Source organism: Paramisgurnus dabryanus, chromosome 1 (assembly GCF_030506205.2).
Source record: "Paramisgurnus dabryanus chromosome 1, PD_genome_1.1, whole genome shotgun sequence".
NCBI classification, from domain to species: Eukaryota; Metazoa; Chordata; class Actinopteri; order Cypriniformes; family Cobitidae; genus Paramisgurnus; species Paramisgurnus dabryanus.
In genome coordinates, this window is record NC_133337.1 from 48073535 (window position 1) to 48094520 (window position 20986).

The window sequence follows — 20986 nt, forward strand, 5'->3', positions numbered from 1 at the left end:
TAGAATTTGACTAAACAAATGCGGAGGGTTCAGGCGCGAGTCGGTCACGTGATGTGCTCCTCAGGTCTGTCAGTAGGGGGAGTGGGAGAACGCGTGTGTGTCGTCGTATCTGTTCTGCTCATCTATCGCGTATTTCTTTATTAATATCTGCTGGGTGAATATTAATACGTATATGCTAACATTAATTTTGTGACCACAAAATGACAGCGAGCTATTATACGAGATATTGTGTCGTCGTGTTTGTCTTCACTCACTTCATCATTATCTGGTAAGTGCTATATGCAATATCTGGTATGAGACTTTATTGGCACTAAAGGGTTCTTTCGGCTAAATTTTACTTAATTTCTGTCATAACAGCAAACAACTTCTGCAACTACACAATGATTGTCTGCCTGTGTGCAAAATAAAGCACGTTCACTGTGTAAAACCCCGCGCAGGGCATTTTCAAATTAACGGTCAGGGCGAGTCTGAGCTTATCGTGTTGTGTTGACAGAGACTTTGCTGAGGTAAGTAAGAGAAAGAAATTAATGTGTTAAATAAATAACGTTATAAACTTGAATTATGTTGTGCCAGAATACGTTGTTTAATGAATATCTGTGGAATAGGTTTAAAATAATACATTAATGACTGAACGTGAACTTGACTGAACATTATGGCAGCTAGAAGTATTGAAAAGACGTATAATAGATTTAACAATGTTTTATCTTCTTTATTAGTGTATGTAAATCTGGGCTACAGTCCACGACAAATTTTCTACGGTAGTTTTACGCCTGCATGCTCGTCCTCTCGTCTATCGCGGGGAGATCATCACTTCAGCGGACATCGCACTGAAGAGATCCTGTGCTTTCGTGGCGGTGTGTTTGTGTGCTCACTTGGATTGAGACCAGCAGTGCTTTTTTAAACAGTGGGTGAGTACTAACTTATTATTGTGTAGTTTCATAAAAGCCTTACTCTTTTCAGTCACATAACTTTTGTTCATCTGCTAATAATAGGACTATCCATACACAAAGATGTATTGTGGATTTAAGTAATATCCGCGAATATTTATGTGAAAATGTATTAGTGTTCTGCTGACATGAGATCTGAAAATGTGTTCTAGGACCTGATATGGATTAATCCAATGATCAACGTTTTCCTTTGTATCCCTGTTTTGTATACGCTGCCATTACATGATGGTCATATGTCCCGGATGATAGGGAGAAGTCACGTGGTTCAATTATTATTATTTTTTTACGTGGTTCAATTATCTGTTAATAAAATTTTTTTACCATGCATTTAGCATCAGGCAAAGCCTGCAATCAATCTATTAAAACAGAAACAATACCTTACTTATTATTATGTTGTTATGACAATATCATGTGATCATCTGAGTTAGAACAAAATCTATTCATTTTCAGGTATTACTGTGCAAGTGCCCTGAATAATTCTGTTGAAATGTTATGTGTTTAAGATTCTTTATGACATCAAGATGTGGTTTGGGAAGGACCTTCATCTAAATCTGAAGACAGGACATACTGGCTCAAAAAGGTATAATTTTTTTTATACCCAATTTGAAATGTTGAACAATTACTTTACTTTACTTTACTGTACTGGACTGGTCAAGCGTTTGGTCAGGAACTGCCTATACACTTGAAAAATGCACAGAACTGGAACAGCACATCAGTTGGGAGCACATTAACAAGGATGAAATTTATCCAATAATTATTTTAATATTTATAAGTAAGCAACTACTTGCTGAGTGTATTTAATGAGTGTGTATTAATCTCTTACAGCTCCCATACTTAGTACAGTATATTTTAATCAGTGTGGCAATAACTTGTGTTTTATTTTTATGTTTACACAGGTGTTTCTGATATGGAGAAAAACCCTGCACTGCTCATTTTATTTCTTCATCTTGAGAATACAGCAAGTTTACCTTTTGTCTGGAAAATGTAAGTTTTGAGTTTGGCTAACAATAGAGGTTAGATTTTGATGCCATTTATTACTCATCTCTTTAACTTGTATTTTTAGTTACTCAGTACATGTTATTTTCACAGGATTCAGCAAAGCTAACACCAACATCAATTTTTCAATGCACTTTAAACCACCTTGATGTGAGGAGCCAGCATCAGAATGGATGGTGTCAATATCCTGAAAGTGGAGGTAACAGAGGTACTGTATCTCTTTTTTGTCTCCTTCAGTGTAGCATGTCCAAACCCATCATTGCACACTAAACGTTAAACATTTTTGGTGACTACAAAAGACAGTCTATAACACTTCTAAAATTGTACAAACAACGTATTTCTATAAATTGTTTTGCCATAACAAACCTTACTTAGTGGTAATTGGTTCGTATATAGTTTTGTGTAAATTTGTTCATTTAACGTCTTAAGTTTGGAATGGTCTATACGGAATTAGTTTTGTGTTTATTGATAATAATTATTATAGTCAACACATTTATTTATTTCATACACCAGATATTATTTACGGGTAGGGGTGTGACGGTCATTATATAACCGTGAGACCGACGGTTATAGTTGAACACCGTCATTAGAACTCTATAACCGGCAAAACCGTGTTATTAAAATATTTTTAAAAACATTTTTTATCAAAGAATTTTAAAATACTAATTAAAAACAATTGTTAACAGTCTGTGTTACACGCCCCCTCATGTTCTCACGCAGTGAAAATACAGAGCGGAGCAACACTGACAACGCGCTGACATACAGGACAAACCAGGTTACTTTTCGGTTACTTTTGAGATTAAACATATTAAACAAAGTCTCACCTTTCAAATCATCTCTTCCGTCAGTACACTCCGCTTTTCAAGTTCAAATCCTCCCATGCTAACCTACTAACTCTCCTGAACGCACATTCACTGCTTGCTGTTAATTTTAAAGAAACGTAGAGCAAGTAGCTAATCAGTGTCTAGTTTATTAAAATGCCGGGTGAGCACTGTGCAGCGCGTCTGTGGAGACCGTTTGCTGCGCGTGGCCATTGTGCTTTTACACCGGTTGCGTTTGCAGCGCATAGTGTGCAGTTTAATAACAATCTGAAGTTCACATTACTTTCTTTTACCTGCATTTATGAGCAAAACCTCTTCAATACGCTTTAAATCCACATTGTTTTTGTGCTGTTCTGTACTGACAGATATATATAGACACAATTACAGACATAAAAAGCCCATGGCACAAATTTGTTTCTCTAAAGATTATTAAGATAGATGATAGATAGAGGATTCATTTATGCTGGGCAGAGAGTGACAGCGCAGTCTTCTTGCAATAGTGTGTTTTTTAAATATTTCATTGCTTTCTGTTAAATTGTTCAACATTATTACTGTTTGAAACACACTTGGCATAACATTCATGATTTTATGGTAAAATGACACTTTCCCGTCAATCCACGAGCATTTAAACGAGCAAAACACACCCCACCGACAGTTATGTTACGAACCGTCACATTTGACTCATGTCATAACCGACATCACCAATTCTGAAACCGGCACACCCCTATTTATGGGTAATATTTGTGTCATGTTTTAGTCACTGAAATGTGTAAAATCGTGCAAAAATATTTAATAGTCTACCTGTGGTCTATTAAATATTATTTATTCAAAATGTAATTCTACTTCGCAGTAGTGGCTGGTGACTTCTCTCCTAAGTGGTGCAAATTCAAAATATGTGTTCAGAGTGTAATGTGTGTTGCTCATCATGTCAAAGTATGCGTTCGTTGTGTCATGTTAACCATGTGCATCTTGCCTTATGTGAAAATACGTGCCTGCTGTAAAAGCGTCAGAAGGGTTTATGATTTTATGACACTCACTTTCACAAAATACTCGCAAGACACTAACTTAACACTAAACTCTGATTACACATGAGATTTAGCGAGATCGTTTATAATAAACCCCTTTGAAGCATCTGCAGCAGACACGCATTTTGACATGATGAGTGATACACATAAGTTTACATGATGCGCTAAATACATGTTGTGACAAGCTTTGCATCGTGCACCCTTGAAAAAGAAGTCACCAACCAGCACTGCGACTGGGTTATTTAAGCTTTCAGTAATGTTATTGTAACATTCTCCGTAATATTTTCTCTGTTCTCTCAAGGTGGATCTCGAGACTTGGCCATGTTCTAGATTATAACTGGTGAGCTCAAAGTACATTATTGCTAAAAACAAGCATTTTAGATGGTTAGTTAATTTTTTGACTTATTATTAATTTGTTTTATCATTTGTTACAGGATTATCACAAGTGCTGTCGCCCCTGCTGTATATGACGCCCCCACCACCTACACCAGGTGTAGGAAATGTCGGTCCTGGAGTGCCGTTGTCCTGCAGAGTTTTGCTCCAGCTCTAAACAAACACACCTGAACAACTAGATCTGAAGAGAAAACTACAGGTAGGCGAGGTTTTATCAGGGTTGGAAATGAAATCTGCAGGATTTCGGCACTCCAGGACCGACGTTGCCTACTACTGACCTACACCTTCATCCTGCCACCACCACCCATACTACCTACAAAAAACTGTATTGTAATTATGCTTTTCACTGTATTGTATGATGTGGTTTTCTCATTTAGGGTAACTACACTATGGCAACAATTGGATACATTGATTGCTGACTGATTTTGTTATTTTTTCTTTACTTTTTGTTTAAAATCTAATCATTTTTTTTTTTTTTTGTTAATATTGTTACAAATATACAGTTAAAACTGCACAATAAATTTTCTGCTTTTAAAGATATAGTTGTTGTCTTTATATTTAACATCAACCAATAAAATAACAGTATTTAATTTAATCTTAAAAAATACAGTAGTATATATTTTACACTGTAAAATAAATAACAGTAAAATTGGAAAATACAGTAGTATATATTTTATACTGTAAAATAAATAACAGTAACATTTCCAGTATAACAGTAAAATGCTGTATGTTGGATTTTACAAAAAACAGTATAATACTGTACTTCATTTTGCAGTATCCTTTAAACTACTGTCATTCTTTCTACAGTAATTTTACTGTTGTTTGAAATACAGGAACTACTGGATAATTGTTGCCAGTAAGTTACTGTTAATTTGACAATAAACTTTTTACAGTGTGTAAGCTATTCGATCAGAATGTGTGATCTCTGGGTTCAAACCCATTGCTTCAGACAGGTTCGCTTAAAGGGAACATGTTTAAGTGCTATAATTGGGTCCCCAGTACTTGTATCAACATAAAAATTTGAAAAAGATCAACCTAGTAACTTAGTTTTGGTAAACCATTTCCTGCAAGCATGTGAAAAAATAGGTCATTGAAATTTGGCTCCCCTTGTGATGTCAGAAGGGGACAGTACCGCCCCTTAATCTGCACTATCCATCTACGACACTGCCATTTAGTGCAGAGATCAACTCATTTGCATTTTAAAGAACACACCCAAAACCGGCACATTTTTGCTTACACCTACAAAGTGGCAATTTTAACATGCTATAATAAATTATTTTAATGGTATTTTGAGATGAAACTTCACATACGTACTCTGGGGACACCAAAGATTTATTTGACGTCTTAAAAATGTCCCCTTTAAAATCTCTGTGCATGGCCCTGTGTGACAAAAAAGCTTTTGTTTACATCTCTGCTCTAACAGGAGGATGATCATATATTGTGATTGGTGTATAATAAAATAAGAACTGAGATGTTGATGGTCAAGGCCTCTTAGATACAGATTACAGTGATCAGCAGAATGATCTATGTATGTCATTATATTCATGTTTAGCAATTTCTTTTACACGACATGTAACATTAATTATAGGAATTTTGGAAATTCATCAATAACGCATTAAACAATATTTTACAAAGCATGTCTGCTGTTACGAGGTAAACAAATCCAGCAATAACAGTAATTATGCATATGTCCTGTAATGGATGGCGCGTTTCTTCTCCTACAAATCATTTTGTCTGTGATCTGATTTGTTTCAGCATTACACATTCTGAAACTTAACTGGACCCTAAATAATCTCATTTTATTGAGTTAAAATGGGCTATCTCAGAAACATGCTACTGGAGTTACTGGCAAGAGAGGAATCCAGCTAAATGATATCAACTGGTGGAGTGTAGAGCAAGATCATGGGTTCAATTACCCTCAAGGCAAATACACTTGAAATGTAGCAAAAGTCGCTTTGGATAAAAGTAACTGCCAAATGGCTATCCAACCATTTAGTGCAGAGATGCATTTTAAAGGACACACCCAAAAACAGCACATTTTTGCTCACACCTACACTGTCAGAAAAAAAAAGGGTACAAAGTTGTTCCTTTTTCTGTTGCTGGGGTGGTACCCTAAAAGGTACCTTTTTGTACCTTTATGGGTATACAACACATTGAAATGTTGTACTTTCTGGGGTACAATTTTATACCCTTAGGACCAATTGTGTACCATAAGGAACAATTTTGTACCAGTTAAATTTTAGGGGTACAAAACAGTGTACTGTTCCTACTTTGGGGTACCACCCCAGCGACAAAAAATGTACAATTTGTACTTTGTTTTCTGACAGTGTACAAAGTGGCAATTTTAACATGTTATAATAAATTATTTATATGATATGTTGAGCTAGAACATCACATATGTACTCTGGGGTCACTTTAAAAAATGTTCTGAAATGTCCCCTTTAAAAAAGTCCTAGTATTTTGGTATAGATATATATCTTTGAGGTACATACCTCTAAGGTACCAATGTGTACCTATGATGTACAAATATGCACCTTTTGGTTACAAAAGTGTACTTTTTACAAAGGTACTGCCCCAGTGAACACTTTTGTACCCTCTTTTATCTTTATTTCTGAGAAGGGGATAAGCAAAAACCTAAGCGTCAAGGTCAACAAAGCACATACAAATAAATATTTCATAATTTTGCAACTCAATCTTAAAGTAAATGTAAAACTCTAAGTTCAGCAAGACATACGTGATGCAGCATGAAATCAATTCAGGCCAAAAACTGTTCGAGAGCATTTTTTGATATCCGAGCGCTGGCCGACATCAGGACATCAATATTACCTTAACGTTTCAAGCTCATATGAAATACAGCGTAATGCAATAATTTATCACGAAACGATTTACGTACTACAGCGTGGTGCAATTCAGCTTTGGTAAATTTTTCAATGAGAGAACAAGGTCAGTCTAATGCATTTTCATTTTAACGCATTTGCATTTTTATAATGGAAATAAGGTCATACACCTGTCACTACCTACCACAAAAATCACCTCCAAACTAAACATCTTGAAAAAGAAGCATGGCACAAGTGTGCACCTGCCAAAGATAGACAGAGTCTTTCAAACAACAAAAAAGACTCATAATATCAGTATGCCACCCGCTAAAAGCATGAGTGTCATTAAATCAATAATTCATTTACTTTAATGAGATAAGTACTCGGGAAACTAATTGCATGCTACCCCATTTAGTCAAGCCGTTCCGGGGCCTTATTGCGAAATATATTTGCCTTAGGTGGATGCAGGACAGAGCGGCTTGAGATCAGCTGCGTCTTTGTCCGAAGTTGTGACAGCATGTCACATTCCCAGTTCGACGCTGCATAAGTTAAACCTTACACATCTCGATCACTGCATTACCTGTACCTGATTCAACCGTTTTTCGGAAAGGAAACCAAATGTCGATATGTAATATCTATGCAAATTTGCAGGAAGCCACCACACACCTCGGAGAAGACGTCTTGATGTTGAAGGAAATGTATGTTTGTTAGATGGGCGCTTGACTTGTATGAAACTTATTAAGGGCTCATTGCTCACTGTAGATGGAAATTTTTGATGTATTTTTGATAATGCAATATTTCGTAGACTCTACAGAGAGGCTTAAGAAAACTTAAAAACTTTTAAACACCAATTGCTTCTAAACTGAATTATCAATGAGTGAACCCCACCGTAATTCCTCTTTACCTGGTTGAGCTCTCAGATAGTTAGACATCAAATAAAACTGTTCAATCACCTTCAACCAGGTTGTTTTTACTGTGATAACTGAGCAATATTCAAGAGTGACATTATCGCATAGCTGGGGTATTTAATAAATGAATGTGATGCGCATTGATTTAAAGTGCCACAACTATGCCGCACACTGTACAAAATAGCCAATTATGTTATCAAGCAGGCTTGCAATTATTTATCAGTGTTGAATTAGTCTGGCGTTTGTGTATTTAAAAAAAAGAGACATGTCAGATCACAGCTCTGATTATCCGTCTCATTCTGTGTTGATCTTATTCAATCCAATTTAATTGCATAATTCTTTAATGGAAAACAGAACTAGACAAGTGCTACATCAGGCTTTTTGTTTCTCAAACTGTTTCGGTGGAGCCTAAATGGCAAATTTAAACTAGCACAGCTTAATGCAGTTATGAAGTTTTAAACTATGCTGTATATTATAACATATTGAGCAAGTGATTTAAAGCAAATCATTTTTTCAAATTAACTATTCTAAGTCTGCAAAAATTTTTTTTTACCATATTTGCAATACATAATATTTTGATCTCAATCTATCTTCCTGTAAACTGTAACAATTCTTACCCCCCAGTCACATTAGCTACAAGCGACAGAGACAGAGCGACATGCTACCATTCATTTTCAATGGAAGTGGCCGTTTGCCAGCGACAAGCGACGAGCTCGCCGCTGCGCGAGCAGGGCGGGGCCAAAATAGACAAGCAGGCTATTTTATGCAAATGCTGAGCGATGCGACAAAGCGACTGCCAATCGGTGTGAAAGAGCAGCGTGACGTAGGTCTGTGGTCGAGTCTGAGAAAATAATTCAAGATGGCGGAAAATGCGTATTTATGTATATATCTGATAAGTTTGGCATTTTATCTCAAATATTTTGTTACTTTTATCGAGAAATAAATACTTTTAAATCCAAAAACACCGTTCTTGTAACTTAACAATACCTCTAAAGTGACTTTTGATACCGCTTTTGGAAACTAGCCAAGGAACGCCCATCAAGCGAGTGCGTGTCGCTCGGTGTCGTTCACTTTTGTAGCTAATGTGACTGTAGGGTTATGAGCTACCAGTGGACTGCGACAAGTTAAAATAACTAGTTTTTTTTAATCACAAAATATTAAAATAAGTCTGATCAGGGCCAGGTAAACCTTAAGGCAGTCTGATTTTACACATCGATTTAAAAAAAAAGTTTCCTGTTGCTCACCTGGTGAAACATTGCGTTAGCAGCACAAAAGTTGTATAGGTTTGATTCACAAATATCATACATACCGTACACAAAATGTATATCCTGAATGCACTATGTCACTTTGTATAAAGGCGTCTGTGAAATGCAAAAATGTAAAAGCAGTTTTGCATCCCTTTTTTGCTTCAGCTGGTTCAAAACGCTGCTGCAAGAGTGCTTACTCGATCTAAGAAGTATGATCACATGAGCCTAATTTTTTGCTTTGCTACCAGTTAACCCTTTCCCTGCCATTGACGAGTCAACTCGTCAATTAACAGAAAACACTTTTTCTCAGCTTTTTGCTGATAATTATTTTTTAAGAGAATTTTTTGAAGAAACCTACCCATATTTGAGAGGTGATTAAAAGAAAACAAACGAAGGTAGGATAAAACTTGAAAGCAGATAGTCTGTTCGTTCATTTGATATATTGTTTGTTTGTTTATTTAAGAAAATTTTCTGGAAGGCATTAAACTTTTGCGAAAATCATAAAAAATGCTGGCGCTGGCAACTTTTTTTAATCGCTGGCGGGGAAAGAGTTAAGTATTGCATACATTTTAAAATATTGCTAATCATATATAAAGGGCTCTATTTTAACGATCTGAAACGCAAGTGCGAAGCGCAACGCGCAAGTGAGTTTGTGGGCGGACCTTGGGCGCTGTTGCTATTTTCCCGGCGTGAGAAATAACTCTTGCGCCGGGCGCAAATCAATAAGGGGTTGGTCTGAAGTAGGTTCATTATTCATAGGTGTGGTTTGGGCGTAACGTCAAATAAACCAATCAGAACGCTAGCCAACATTCCCTTTAAACGCAAGGGCGCAAGTTCCATGGCGGGTTGCTATTATTATGACGGATTTACCAGGCGCACGCCAGGAGCGGTTCACAGCCGAGGAGACCGACGTCCTTGTACGGGGGAATCCCACGCTTGCCAGCATAAATCGGGCACGCTGTGTAACGGGAGGTGGATCTGCCTCAGGACTTGACGCCAGCAGAAGACATCGCTGCGTCCACCCTCACCGCTGAAAGGGTTAGGGGGCTTTGAAATCGGACCCAAGAAACGCAAGCAAGGTCCAACCCCAAAGTACTCTTACAATCAAGTTCATATACATTAAGGTTTCTTATGAAAACATTTTAACTATTATTTACATAAAATAAACGTAATACAGCCACACAACAAAGTTATGAAAATATTTTAATCGTTATTTGCATGAGAATAAATAAAAACTATCACCAAAATGCTCACCACTATGATTCCCCTTATCTCGTGTATTAATATTTTTAAGTGTAACAATTTATGATTTGCAAAAATAACTGTTGCATCTGTGTAGATTAGATAAGCAAAGTGTATGCGCGTTGTGCACGCTATACATGATGGTCAAGCATGCGCCCTTAAAATAGCATAATGAACCACGCGCAACGCGCCACTGACTTTAGACTAGTTTTTTTTGGTTAGTAGCGCAATTGTTTTTTGAAACTGCAAAATAGCATAAGAGATGGTTTGCGCCGCAACACGCCTCCTTTTTGCGCTGAACCGCCCAGGGAGCGCAAGTTCATTCCCTAGTTTGCTGACGTGCATCTGTGGAGGGAAAAACCCCGCTGTGCGCCGGCGCAAAATACGAATGATACATACGTCACTGACAAAGTCAATTGCGCTGGGTGCAAGATAGGGCCCAAAGCCTTAAATGGCCTAGCACCTTTGTATCTTCGAGAATTACTATCAGAATACAATCCATCGGGATATTGACTTATGCCGCAATAGTTAACTTGTCTGGTACCGAGCAGATATTCTACCACAGGGGAGTTTGTTAATTTAAGAAAATTTTCCGGAAGGCATTAAACTTTTGCGAAAATCATAAAAAATGCTGGCGCTGGCAACTTCTTTTTTTTATCGGTGGCGGGGAAAGAGTTAAATATTGCATACATTTTAAAATATTGCTTATCATCTATAAAGCCTTAAATGGCCTAGCACCTTTGTATCTTCGAGAATTACTATCAGAATACAATCCATCGTGTACACTGCGGTCGCAAACTCTGGACACAGTTGATCAATTTAAGTCTAAACTAAAGACATTTCTCTTTAACAAAGCATTCACATAACTCATCTTATAAATATACTTATGTCGCAATAGTTAGCTTGTCCGGAACAAAGCATTCACATATTCTGTCTGGGATATAGACTTACGCAGCAATAGTTAACTTGTCTGATACCGAGCAGATATTCTACCACTATACTGTATGACACTTGCATTACATGCGAATGGCCCCTACCCTAATATAATTTAGCTTCTCTTTCCCTGTCTCATCCTCGAACATAAGATGCTGAGACTAACAGACCCAGTTCCTGCTGCCATGAAGCTCATCACACCACTGATCTACTGGCCTTACTTCAACGTGATGCCCAGCTGATGTATGCTCAGCGACCCCCGTCAGCTTCTCATTTAATTTATATATATATATATATATATATATATATATATATATATATATATATATAATTTAGAACTCTCTTCTATACGTAACATTATTACAACGCTTGCTAGTACGGTTTAATCTTAGCCACCGTTTTTTCTGTGTTTTCTCCTGCTTTTATTAATGTAAAGCTGCTTTAAAACAATTGTAAAAAGCGCTATGTAAATAAAATTGACTTGACATTTAATTTTTATACACATAATTAAATGTATAATATACAGCACTATATTATGTATAATATTATAGTCTCTATGTAGGAACCACCACATAACATGGCAGGTATAGCATGCAAACCAAAAATGACATTTTTATATTCAAAAGTGTTATATTATTTTGGCCTGATGGAATATTTCTGAGACACATGCGGTTTATGTATTGGTGGCGTCTCATGTGTTCCTAAGGGTCACGGTGGGGATCCCTGCACTTGATCTCATACCTGTTGAGCTAACACATTTTTCGAACGGGAAAGGACTTCATTACATTAGCATGCTGTGCTCTGACTAAATTTGTAAGTTTAATCAGCTGCAATTAAATTACACAGAAAGTGAAGAGCGCAGCAGACACGTCCGATGCCATCAGTAAAATCAAGGGTGTTTTTAAGCACGCAATATATTTGAACCTACACGTGTGTATTATACTGCATATGTATATGAATAATGCATGGGTGTACACTTGCACACTCATATACCCATGAGCATTGGAAAAAAACTATATGGATTTATCATCGTTTGCATGTATGGGAAAAATGCATAAAGAAGCTGCATCTAGCGGTGTATCGATTTTCTAGTAACAAAACATACTGCATGAATATGGAACGCTGTGACATGCATGCATATGCATGCACGCATATACTATACGAGAGACATACAGTATTTTATCAGAACTGATTTAATGGTTTTAAAATCTATCTTTTTCTTTTTATTTACAAACAAAGACTGTATTTTACAACATCATAGCAAGTGCACTATAAACATCTGCCATCTCACAGAATCTACTTCGAGCGCAAACAAATAACCCTAAGCATCTCTTGGGAGATGTTATTTGAGTATTACATGCTTGTGAAACACTTCTACAACATGACAGCATGTTATGAATAGGCTCCTAATAACATGCTTTGGTCAAAGACTTGCAAATTGAAATTCAAGCATCATCATATGTGTAAGTACACATGAAAAGTAAATAAAGAGGCTTTCAATTGAACAAGCCATCAGAATGCACACTCTTTAAAGCCTAGACTATGAGATCTGGGCTCTCTATTGACAATTGTGGTTGAAAATATAAATTATGGTTACGTATGGAAGTTAATAGTCTTTTTGTATATAATATAATAAAGAAAAAATTAACCTAATGGTTTGAGATAAACTCATGACGTCTGACCAAACAAAAAGCATGATTTATGTATTTTTTGTGTAAAGGCTAGAAATTAAGTTTTTTTTGTAGCATTAATTTTATTAGTAAATACAATTCGTTATAAAAATGCATATTTGTTTATTAATTAATTTGTTTACTTTTAAGTCCGTAAAAGCAACACAGACCCAAAAAGATGAATGCGTCAATGGTTGTAAATCTAATTAAAGGTTTGACAAAGTCCCTTGTAATCCATTCTCTGATCCATCAATCCAACATCAGTCATTTGTCTGTGAATGAGATGTTCAGAAAGAAATCAATTTCCACCAATATGAATGATCCACATCCTGAAAACCTACACGCATCTCTTCATAGATTTGCCGATTTACAAAAATCTCCATCATAGGCTGGGCTGGAGATGTCAGAGGAAACGGTGGGCTGCTCAGGACCCCTGGACAGTGAGTGATGTGTAGCATCAGCTTTGCGACGAGAGACACCGTACGATGGGTTGATAAAGAGGGGTGATGTTGTGTAGATCAGCATATATAAATACAGCTGGGGTTGAAATGTATGTGCGTGTGTCTACGTGCTTACGCGAATTTATGTACCTTTCTTTCTTCCCGTTCGATAGACATCAGGAGAGAGGCCGTCTCCACCCAACCTAACCCCCCACATCATCCCGCACCCCTCCCCTCTTCTGCCCTCACCCGGGCTCCGGAGAGGCATGATTTAAAGGTGCTGAGATTTGTGGGTTCAACCCACGGCCAGACGAGCTGACACCTCCATAAATCAGAGAGGGTGGCCTGCCGCATGCAGCCCACCTGCGAGCCGCCCCCTGGCCAGCCTTGCCTGAAACGCTGACGCCATACTCCCTGCCCCTTGCCGGACACACGCATCTTGAACAACCCTCATTAACTCCAGAGCCTCAGCTAAACCTCGAAAAACACACACACACACACACACTCACGGATATAAACACCTACACAAACAGGCCGGCGTTCCGGCACAGGTGATTAGGAAACAGCAAACCTCACCAGACAAGCACTTGTTCGGATCCCAAGAGGGAATTCCTGTGATGTGGCAACCCAACATGTTGTGCCCTGGAGCAAAACAAACTGCCTCTAATATGCTAGTAAATATGGATTTTTATTTTTCATTTTTTTGATGCACTTTTGTGTGCAATACACCTACACACCACCTTCCTGGCTTATAAACACATCAACAAAACTTTCGTTTAGAAGTTCACTCCGCCGGTTTAGATGTTAATGGTTGTAAATCTGCACCACAAATGGTGTGGCTCTGTTTAGTCAGCGTCTCAATAAAACACATTGCCTTATCTCAAAGCTGCTGATGAATCAAATTTCCCTGCTGTTCACTTTCACGTCACTTTTGTCAGAAAATAACATTGTTACCTTCAATGTAACTACTGAAGATACCTAAAATTTCCTCGGCTTAACTTCCTCTAGAACTTTCTTCCTACTGACCTTTTACCAAGGACTGAAAGCAATGTTAAAAAATAGAAACAAAAATGCCACAACTGTCGACCCTCTGACTTTTAATCGGGCAAGGGCTGTCATTGCGGCCCGCCCTCCACTGGGCCCAAACTGGACTTGGGCTGGCCTTACCAGGTCTGGGACCAGGGGTCAACAAGGGCTATGTTCTTAATTAAAACTGTATGGCTTGAGGGTCCTGAACTGTCACTCAGATAGAGCTCTGTTACCTTTAGATGAGAGTCGGGGCCACACTAAAGGCAAAGGGGGCGAGGAAAAGCGCATAGAAGAACTAACGAGAGGACGACTACATCTGACAAAATAAATGATCGGGGCTCTGCAGTCAGAATCATCCCACTGCAATCCATGCACTTTTCCTTCACTTTGTCCTTGGACCACAAAGCCATAATTAAATATTAGTAAAACGTTACGATGTTCCTTCTTTATTAGAGGCAGCACACAGTCTACAGTGCCTGAGGGGGACCATGACAAACTGCCTATCAAGCCAGCAAAATAATGACAGATACTTCGTACCACACAGCAGAGTTCATACACACACGAGGAGAAGGATTGTCACTATTAAAGTGAATTATTTGTTCATCCATCTCATTATACGTCTCTATTTAAATCATTCAGCGCCCGCGATACTTCCTGTACGCTGTGTGCAATTGTTAGTAATAAGATCCATCTACGGTGAACGGTAAGATCAAATTCCTCCATCGGTTTGTGATAAAAGACACCTCTGTGTACCCACATCAGTACCGCTACAAAGCTTTGTGTGTCGTGTTGGATCAGAAAAATTGCAAACGTTCACGTGGCTTTGGTGTGTAACACGATCTTTGATCACCTGAACTGCATTTGAGGTTGGAGACCTCACATGAGTTGTAAAGCAGGTGCTTGATTTATTCCAAAGGTGAAACAGACGCTCCTATTGATGAGTTATTAAGTTGGACCGAATGTAGAAGAGAGGGTCTCAAATGTGCTGAGTTAACCTCGGAGGGGTCGTCGCATTCGGCACCTGGGACGCGGCAAGGCACAAACATCCTTGATGATTTGTCGGCATGTGGCTCACACCTGTGCAAATGCAAACATGCTTACATGCAAACTCAAACCCTGTAGGATTTTCACTGTGGTGTGCATGACGTAATGAAAAGTATGGGGGTCGTTGTCACACATTTACTTCATTATTTCGTAATAGTGCCCCCATGTTTTCACTCTGCATGGGGCTATCTGCAAACTTTAAATGGTTAAAGATTTCTGAAAAACAAAATATTAAAAGGTAACACACAAGAATATATAAGCCACTGTTAAACTCTTAAATTTAAAACGTGACAACATGCCCCAACCTGGCATTTATAATTTAGCCATGTGCCAACATCAGTATGTGACAACTTGCCCTGGTCTCTATTGCAATGTTATAACAAGCAGTAATAAAATGGACTCTGCCAACACTATTACAAAACGTCTGGGGTATTTCCAACCCAGTGTTGGGTCAAAAAGTGACAAATTTAGCCATTGGGGTAAATTAACCCAGAAAATGTTTATATTTGACCTAACAATGGGTTAAAGCAACCATCATTTTGGGTTGAAACAACCCTGCATAGGTTAAAGTACAACCCAACAGGTTTGGTTTGTCCCTTTTAACCCAACACTTGGTTGGAAATAACCCAGCATTTTTAGATTGTCTCTTATATTATTTTAACAAAATACAAACTTCTCTATGGTGATGCGAAGCTTATTTACACAAATAAAGTATTCCTTTATTGATCTATACCCAGAGTTGGAAAGTAACAAATTACATTTACTCACGCACTGCAAAAAAATGACTTTCTTACTTAGCATTTTTGTCTTGTTTTCAGTATAAATATCAAAAAATTCTTAAATTAAGATGTTTTTTCTTGATGAGAAAAATGACATTAGAAAATAAGTCTATTTTTAGACAAAAAAAATAATACAATTTAAGTGAATTTGTGCTTAAAACAAGCAAAAATATCTGCCAATGGAGTGAGAAAAAAATCAAAAAATAAGATTTATTTTTTCTTAAACAATTTAAGCAAAATTTTCTCATCCCACTGGCAGAATTTTTTTTGCAGTGCTTTATTGTTATTGAGAAGTTTTTTTTTTGTGTGTGTGTGTGTGTGTGTGTACTTCTACAAAGTAGTTTTTAAAATCTGTAATTTTACTTTACTTAAGTATGCTTTGTTTATCTTCTGAGGTCTAGCAGCTTCGCGTGAAGTCGACTACAACTTAAAGGGATAGTTCACTTTAAAATGAAAATTCTGTCATAATTTACTCATCCTCATGTTGTTTTAAATTTGCTGTTTGAATTTCTTTTTTCTGATGAACACAAAAGAAGATATTTTGATAAATGATGGTAAACACAGCAGATATTGACCATTGACTTCCATAGTAGGAAAAAATATTTTGGAAGTATTGTGATAAATGATGAAGAAAATATTTTGATAAATAATGAAAAGCACACAGTTGATGGTACCCATTAAATTCCATCATATTTTTTATACCTACAATGGAAGTCTATCTGCTGCGTGTTTACCATCATTTCTCAAAATATCTTCTTTTGTTTTCATCAGAAAAAAGAAATTCATAGGTTTAGAACAACATGAGGATGAGTAAATAATGGCAACATTTTCTTTTCAAAGTGAACTTTCCCTTTAAGAACGTCCTTGAGAATGTGCAGGGTCATTTGCATAGATAAAATAATGTATGTCATCAGCAAAACATCAAATACAACATTACTATAGTGATTGAATAATAAAGAATTACATAAATGTTTCTTAGTTATTAAAAAGTTTTTTTTTACTTTTTGTTATTGCACTGTAATTGTAAAGATGTTTCTACAATTAAAAACAACTAGTTTGTGATTTATATTCCCTTGTCCTTTTTAAACTATACTAGAATCCTCCACCTCACCCAGCTGTAAAAAGTAACTTTGAGTTAATTTAAAATGGTTTTTTAGACCAGTGACGTTACTCATTTTGGTTACATATCATTTGGTTAACGGCAGTATCAAATTTTTGGCAAAAGTGGCATTTAGAGGCTTTTGCATCTGAGCTCCTTTGTTTTTCATACGGTGTGTTTCCTCTTTGTAAATGTGCAGACTTTTGTGCTACTTGCCTGGGCACGAGTCCCTGGTTTGTCCTAAGCAATGAAGCTGCCCACTGTTCTTGACAAAAAGCCTGGGAGATGTGTAAGTTCTGCGGTTTCCCAGCATGCCTTTCACATCTCGTAGTTCTACCTCACAGTGGATTTATGATGCTGTGACATTAAGAACAATTGATGGACTCATACACAACTATCACAAGAGGCAGCAGAGCTCTAGAAAGTCAAACACAATATAAACAAGTGTACTGACATAATTTAACATAATCATTTGTTTAAAGGGAACACATCATGAAAATCTGACTTTTTCCATGTTTAAGTGCCGGGTCCCCAATGATTGTATCAACCTAGAAAATGTGAAAAAGATCAACCCAGTAACGTAGTTTTGGTAAACCATTCTCTGCAAGCATGTGAAAAAATAGGTAATTGGAGTTTGTCTCTCCTTGTGATGTCAGAAGGGAATAATCCCACCAATTAATTTGCACTATACAACCACGGCACTGCCATTTAGTGCAGAGATCAGCTCATTTGCATTTAAATGGACACGCTTAAGAACAACACATTTTGCTGAAATCTAAAAAGTGGCAATTTTAACATGTTATAATAAATTATCTATATGGTATTTTGAGCTAGAACTTCACGTATGTAGTCTGGGGACACCAAATTTTTATTTCACATCTTAAAAAAGTCCTATGAAATGTCCCCTTTAAAATAAAGTAAGTAGTTTTTAAAGCTATTATGATCTGAAGATCATTTTATGTTACGCAAAATACAGTTGAATGAAAGGTAAACATTTATCAGTACATGTGCTTACTTGAAATCGAACCCATCTTTCTCTCTCTCTCTCTAAAAATGCTAATTATTTTGCATAATTAAAAAAGCCCAACTTTATATGAATGCATGCACACATGCACTATGCAGCATTTATTTATTTCATCTTGTTAGTGCCAAAACAGAAAAAAGCCCCAGGGACACTGTCGCATAGAATACGACATGAGCATTTTCACTTTTGTGCACTTCAAGTTTGGATAGCTGCTCCGTTTTAGCCCTGCAGCATTGCAGTTTATCGGGCTTACTTAAAAAAAGAAAATCAATCAGACGCGTCTCAATTAATCTGCCGAGTGGCGCATTGATTGTGCCTCTAAATTGGGTCAACAGGATTGTCTATTTAAAGGCCAAGACCCTTTAATCATCATTTTATGTCCAATAGACTTGCAAAGGCCGCAGTGGTTCTGATGGCCGGCGCAAGAGAAGACAGCTGTGTCTTATAAGGCAGATATATCCTCCCCGTCTTCGACAGCAAACATCCAATGCGGCCATAAAACTAGACATGCACACTGTAGCAACTTCCCATGTGGCCTCTGCAAGCGCAGCACTGTTTTGATTAAGATGTGTGAGGACGCATGTTGTTATCCGAGCTACACCTGCAGACAAACTGTACATGCTGTATGAAGCAATGTGGTGTTGTATGCTCTGTCATTATTTATTTCTTGTCCCTTTACAGAGACAAGAACCTGATCATTAGAAATGTCTGTTTGCATTGCTATTCTGCAAGTGATAACATCAGATTATGGCGTTCATGCAATGTGATCAATATCCTGCATAAAGGAACGTAATAAGCCTAAAGAAGCCTGAGATGGCTTTCTGGTGTTATCTATCTTCTAACTACTTTAAAACCAGCAAAGACCAGCAAACCAGAATTATATTAATCTATTTTTATAGGGTATAGCAACATCAGTTGCTATACTGACTTCAGTGATTTTGTCATATAGAATCTGAGAGTAGCTGTTTTTGAGGATATCAGATATCAAAACCACTGTCATACAAAGAAATAATATATACGTTTTTAACATTTAAAATGTGACAACATGCCCCGACCTGACATTTATAAACAGAAACTAGATGTTAGAATCCAGCTAAGATATAACCCTTGTGCCAGCATCACCATGTGGCTTGGCAATAGATTCGGTCTGCCTGATGCCATCTTATTTTAACAAAATACAAACTTATTAAAATACACAATTTTCCTCTGCTACGTCTATTATTGGACAACATACAGCCGGAAAAAAAAATAGGAGACTATTTCAATGGTTTCTATTTATACAGGTAGGTATGTGTTTAAAGGACACATATTTCTTTGCTAAATAATAACATTAGTTTGCGATATTTTGTTATAATACAATGTGTTCGCGTGGTTTATGGTTCAAAAAACACATAATTTTGTAGCTCCAGATTTCACTCTTCTTCCTGAAATGCATGGATTTTGTACAAAACTGAACGATTTGAAAATCTCTGTGTCCCTGATTGGCCAGCTAATCTGTACATTGTGATTGGTCTGAATACTTCTGACATGAGCCGGAAATGTTTGTGACGCTCCTTACCGTGTTTGAAAGATTCGGTCACAATGCAATGCTGACAGGAGTTAACTTACAGGCTGAGTCCGAAGCGGGAGGAATTATGATAATGCCGTTCTTGTCTACATCACCAATTCCAGGAAGTTAACTGTTGCCTACAATCCATGTGTTTGTTGTAGTCCAAGAAAAGAGATTTACATTGGAGACGATAGTTTATTTTGGGGCATGTACCTTTTGCATAACGTTAAAGGAGGGGTGCATGATTATTTAAAAAACACTTCGGAAAAGAGAGTCGGGCCAAGTACCAAAACACACTTGTAGCCAATGGGGCGAGTATGTCTGGGGCGAGTCAATCAAAAGAAGGTCCAGATTCTATTGGGGTAGGTGCATGTTTGTTTAGGTGATTTCAAATGTCAATATTGGCTTTCAGAGATCATGCACCCCACCTTTAACATGTACTGATACACACTTACACACCAAAGGAAATGTAAAATCGTGAATCGGACCATAGGGCCTCTAAGTTAAATTATCATTTTTGTTTAATTCTGGCAACTACCGACCACATTCCTGCCACATTCTTCATAAAAATTATGTTTTTATTTGCATTTATATACTGAACATTTAAATGGGGAAAACATGCTACAAATAACAAAATAAGATGCAGCGTTTCCACTTATAAGCATTGAGGGACCCCTTATAAAGCACAAAAAATGAATTAGGGGGTCCCCTGGTTTTTATTAACCCTTGTATTGTGTTCGATTTTTGTGACGATTTTGATGGAGCGGGTCAAATTGACCCGCATTGGATTCAATGCAATTCTGTAAATATCACATAATGAAAAACAAGAAGGGATTAGGTATGAACAGAACCATTTTAGTATCAGTCTTTGTCACACATTATAAACACTTTAAATTAAAAAGTAAGATTTAAAAAAATGCATTTAACCACAATTTTTAACATGTTTGTTTTAACAAATGTTGCACAAAAACTGTTGCAACATTTAACATTTTAAATTTTAATTCAACATGTTTTTTTAACATAC

General features: G+C 37.1%; 1 protein-coding gene and 1 long non-coding RNA gene across 7 annotated transcripts in view; one reads left to right on the forward strand and one right to left on the reverse strand.

Annotated features, from left to right (window-relative positions):
* The window catches only part of rbfox3a (RNA binding fox-1 homolog 3a), a 622611-nt gene that overhangs the window by 235520 nt on the left and 366105 nt on the right, over positions 1 to 20986 (reverse strand). The window lies entirely within an intron of this gene.
* Positions 90 to 4717, forward strand: LOC135744583 (uncharacterized). 4 transcript variants are annotated; one of them, XR_010530767.2, is made up of 8 exons: positions 90 to 268; positions 358 to 506; positions 717 to 908; positions 1451 to 1527; positions 1844 to 1931; positions 2037 to 2151; positions 4091 to 4129; positions 4224 to 4711. It is a non-coding gene; the product is annotated as an uncharacterized lncRNA (long non-coding RNA). The 4 variants fall into 4 exon arrangements; XR_010530766.2 differs by having other exon boundaries at positions 90 to 506; positions 717 to 904; positions 4224 to 4717; XR_012337946.1 differs by lacking the exon at positions 358 to 506 and having other exon boundaries at positions 4224 to 4716.